Source organism: Alligator mississippiensis, unplaced genomic scaffold, assembly GCF_030867095.1.
Source record: "Alligator mississippiensis isolate rAllMis1 unplaced genomic scaffold, rAllMis1 scaffold_131, whole genome shotgun sequence".
NCBI lineage: Eukaryota > Metazoa > Chordata > Crocodylia > Alligatoridae > Alligator > Alligator mississippiensis.
Genome location: NW_026775298.1, coordinates 12501 through 17500, shown reverse-complemented (window position 1 = coordinate 17500; position 5000 = coordinate 12501).

Sequence of the window (5000 nt, the reverse complement as noted above, 5' to 3'; positions counted from 1 at the left end):
AGGCTGCCGCCGGGACCGCCAGCTGCGGGTTAAAGAACAGCGGCTCGGCCAGCAGGTCGCCGTCCTTGGCCACCCGCGACGGAGACCTGGAGGCGGAGATCAGCCCCCAGGCCTTGAGGAGGTCTCGGTAAAAGGCCGGCAGCTCCCCCGCCACCCGCACGAGCTCCAGGCCGCGCAGGAAGAAGAGCTGCCGGTCGTATCGGAGCCCCCGGAGGCGGCGGAGGAAGGCGCGCCCCAACAGGCTCCACGCCGCGTGGCTACCGTCACTGTACAGCAGTCTCTGCAGGGCCTGGAGGCGGAACGTCAGGACCTGGCTGCGGAGGCACACCAGGCCCTGCCCCCCCTCCCGCAAGGGGAGGGTCAGCACCCGTGCAGAGACCCAGTGCCGTCTTGGCCAGAAGAACCCCAGCGCCCGTCTCTGGAGCCTGGCAAGAACCTCGGGGGGCACGGGGAGGGTATTGAAGCGGTACCAGAGCATGGACAGGATCAGCTGGTTCAACACCAGCGCCCGGCCCCGGAGGGACAGGCACCGCAGCAGCCCCGTCCACGCCCCGATCCGCCTCGCCACCCTCAGTTCTAGGTCTGCCCAATTCTGCGGGGGGGAGGGGTCCGTGGGGCTCAGGTAGACCCCCAGGTAGAGCAGCGGGCCCGCGCTCCACTCGATGCCCCGGAGCGCGGGTGGGAGCGAGCCCACCTGCCACCCGGCACCCACCGTCAGCCCGGAGCTCTTGGCCCAGTTGACCCGGGCGGAGGAGGCCGCCGAATAAACCGCCTGGCAGGCCGCCACCCGCTCCAGATCTTCCGGGCCCTGGACCGCGAGGAGCACGTCGTCGGCGTACGCCGAGAGGACCAGCCGCAGCGCCGGTTCCCGCAGCGCCAACCCGGCCACCCGCCTCCGCAGGAGGCACAGGAAGGGCTCCAGGCCTAGCGCGTACAGCTGGCCCGACATCGGGCAGCCTTGACGCACCCCCCGCCTGAACGGGATGGGTTCCGTCAGGGACCAGTTGAGCTTAACCAGGCACTCCGCGGAGGCGTACAGTACCTGGAGAGCCCGCACAAAGCGCGGTCCGAAGCCGAAGGCCCGCAGCGTGCCCGTCAGATACCCGTGGTCCATCCTGTCGAACGCCTTCTCCTGATCGAGGGAGAGCAGGCCGAACGACAGGCCCTCCCGGCGCGCCAGCTCCAGGAGGTCCCGCACCAGGTACAGGTTGTCGAAGATGGAGCGACCTTGCACCGTGTACGTCTGGTCGGGATGGATCACGTCCGCCAGCACGGACCGCAGGCGCAGCGAGACGGCCTTCGCCACCACCTTATAGTCCGTGCAGAGGAGGGACACGGGACGCCAGTTCCTCAGGTCGCGGAGGTCTCCCTTCTTCGGCAGGAGAGTCAACACCGCCCTCCTGCACGACAGGGGGAGCTCCCCGCGAGCCTCGGCCTCGGCCCAGACCGCGGCAAGGTCCGGGCCGAGCACGTCCCAGAAGGCCCGGTAGAACTCCGTGGTGAGCCCGTCCAGCCCCGGCGCCTTGTTGCCGGGCATGAGACGGAGGGCGAGCGTGAGCTCGGCCAAGGTGAGAGGAGCCTCCAGCCGGTCACGGTCGCCCGCGCCCACCTGCGGCAGTTCCTCCCAGAGCGCGCTGCGGGCCGTCGCCTCGGTCGGCTCCCGGGAAAAGAGCCTTCCGTAGAAGGCCCTCGCGCGAACTCGCAGCTCTCCCGGGGCCGAGAGGGGGGTGCCATCATCCGCCAGCAGGCAAGTGATGTGCTTTTTGGCCCCCCTCTGCTTCTCCAGGCCGTAGAAGAAACGGGAGCCGCGGTCCATCTCCCGCAGGAGGTGGACTCGCGCGCGGACGAACGCGCCGCGTGCGCGGCGGTCCTCCAGGGCTCTCAGCTCCTCCCGCCTCTCCCTGCACTCTCCGCAGAGGGACGGATCCTGCGGGTCGGCGACCAGGCGCCTCTCCAGCTCCAACACTTCCCGCTCGAGCCGCTCTATGGCCGCCTCCCGCTCCCGGGTGTGCCCCCGGGCGTAGCTGCGGCAGAAGAGCCGGATGCGCGCCTTCCCCCCGTCCCACCATCCCCGAGCCGAGGGGAAAGACTGCCGCTGCCCGCGCCAGGCCAACCAGAACTCCCGGAAGGCCGCTCCGAAGCTCGGGTCCTCCAGCAGGCTGTTGTTAAAGTGCCAGTAGGCCGACCCCCGCCGCCCGGGGCCAAACGCCACCCGGGCGCACACCAGATGGTGATCGCTGAAGGGGGCCGGCCTCACTCTGCAGGACACGGCTCGGGCATCCACGCGGGGCGAGATGTAAATCCGGTCCAACCGGGAGTGGCTCGCCCGCTCCCCCCCCACCCGCACGTACGTGGGGGCCGGGGGGCCGTCGGGGTGACAGACTCGCCAGGCGTCCACCAGGGAGTGCTCCTCCAGGATCCCCCTGAGGGCGTCCGCGGCGGCCCGGCACCGTTGCCTGCGCGAGCGGTCCTGTTCCTCGAGGGTGACGTTGAAGTCCCCGCCTAAGACCAGGCTCTCGCGAGGGCTCAAGGTGCCCAGGTAGTCGGCCGCCCGGCGGAAAAAATCCGCCGCGTCCGGTTCCGCGGCGGGGCCGTACACGTTCACAAAGTTCGTTACCGTCCCCGCCGCTCGGGCCCGGACGTGGAGCAGGCGGCCCGGCACCGCCTCAACGTCCTCTAAGATCTCCGGCCGCAGGCTCGGGGAGAACAGGGTGGCCACCCCGCACGAGGTGGCCGACAGGTGACTCAGGAAAACCCCGTCTCCCCACTCCAGCCGCCAGGCGGCGGCGTCGGCCGGAGTCGTCCAGGTCTCCTGGAGGAAAGCCACCGAGTAGCCCCCCTCCCGCAGGAAGGAGAACACCTGGCTCCTCCGGAGACCCTGCCTGCAGCCTCGGACGTTGAGGGTCGCGATGTTAAGCGACGTCATGGCTGGCGGGAGGGGGCTCCGATGGCTCGGCCGGGGGCTCGCGCAGGGCAACGCCCAGCCGGTACCCGGCCCCGCGCCCGTACACCGTCAGGGCGTCGTACATGGACCGGGCCCGGGTGTACACCCGGGCGTTGCATCTGTTCGGCCCCTTCCCCTCCCTCACCAGCGCCCTCGTGGCCTCGAGGATGCTGTTAAAGTCGCCCCAGCAGTCCAGGGCCAGCTGCACCCGGGCCGGAGCGCGCCGGGTGCTTTCCCGCTCCAAGAAGGCCACCAGGTCCTCCCTGGAGACTGCTGCTGGTGCTGGGGCTGGGGCTGGGGGGGTTGCAGGCTCAACGCTGCCTGCTGACCCCCCCGCATCCTCAGCCTGGTCAGGTCCAGTGGGGCCTGGCTGGCTGGCTTCCGCCGCCTCCGCCGCGCCTCCGGCGGAGGCTTCCTCGGCCTCCATCTGGACCTCTCGGTCCGCTTGGCTCTCCGACTCGGCCCGAGGGAGATCTGCAGCCCCTTCGCGGGGGGCCTGGCTGGGGGTGGGGGTGGGGGTGGGGGTGGGGGGGGGGGAACCTGGCCCCTGCTCTTCCTCCCCGTCAGGTGCCGCAGGGGCGGCTTGACTGGGGGCGGGGAGGGCCTCCCCCTCGGGACCCGTGCCGGAGCTCACCGGGGTGAGCCCCAGGGTCTCTTCGCTGAGGGGGGGGAGGGGCGCTGAGCTTGAGGTTGAAGCTGCTAGTGCTGTTTCTGTTGTTGTTGCTGTTGCTGTTGCTGTTGCTGTTGGGGAGGGCCCTACCTCCGCGATGGCAGGCTCAGGGGGCTCCTCCCGCATGGGCTCCTCCTCTCCTTCTCTTTCTCTCTCTCTTTCTCTCTCTCTCTCTCTCTCTCTTTCTGGGGCCTCCTCCACGGGGATTACCCGCACTTTCTCGGGAGGGGGGGGGTCTTCCGGAGCAGCTCTGCTGGCTGGTGAGGGGGCCTTTTGCACGTCGGCCCCCTCCCCCTCCTCGCCTGTGTCCGAGGGGGGGCCCTCCTCTAGGGAGGGATCGAGCTGCTCCGCGGCCTTTCTCTTTTGGGCCCGCCCCGATGGAGGAGGGGGGGGGCCCGCCCGCTCGCCCGCAGGGTGGTCCTCTCTATGGCCCGGAGGCTTGCCCGCGGTGGACGCTTGGCCCCGGGCCGGGGCTGGGGCTGGGGCTGGGGCTGGGGCTGGGGCTGAAGCCGGGACTGGGCCCGGCTCGGGGCCTACCTCCCTCTCCCCGTCTCCTGCTCCCTGCCCCCCGGTGACTGCGGCCGAGGCCGAGGCCGAGGCCGAGGCCGAGGCCGAGGGGGGCTCTGCCGCTGGGGGGCTCCCGCCAGGGCTCCCGCCAGGGCCGGGGGGGCTGGGGGGGCCGGTGGCAGGGCCCCCCCCTCCACTGGCGGGGGCCTGCGGTGGCCGCCGCGCTTGCCCCAAGGGGCATTCTTGGCGGAGGTGCCCTACCCCGCGGCACTTGTAACACCGCAGGTCCCCCACCGTGAAGAAGATGCGGTGCAGGGCCCCCCCAAACATTACCTGGAGGGATCCCTCCGCCCCCAGCTGCGCTCCCGCCGCCGGCTGGATCGTTACCTGCCGGCGGAACGAGCGCACGTGTCGCAGGGTGGGGTCCCGGCACCCCAAACCCAGGGGCAGCACCGGGGAGATTACCTTCCCCAGCGATGATAGTCGGGGCAGGAGGGCCCAATTAGGGAGGTACGGGGGCACCGAACTAAGGACCACCCGGGTCCCTGGCTCCTCTAGGGGCTCCACGGGGACGTACTCCCCGTCCACTGTGAGCCCCCTCTCCACCGCCTTCTGGGCGGCGGCCTCCGTGGCAAGGAAGAATACTCCCTTGCCGTGGAACCTGGAGGCCGCCACAATTTTCGGGGCCCCCACCACCCGAGCTAGGGCCCGCACGTAAGGTTCGAAGGCGGACCCTTCCCGCTCGGGCAGCCAGCATCTCACCCCATTTCTCCGGGTGAGTGCCGGGAAGGGGGCCCCCCCTCCCCCCGGGATCGAAGACGCCCAGGCGGTGGAGGTGCTGGCGCCCGGCCCCCCGCCCGGCCCCGCTGCGCGGCCGGC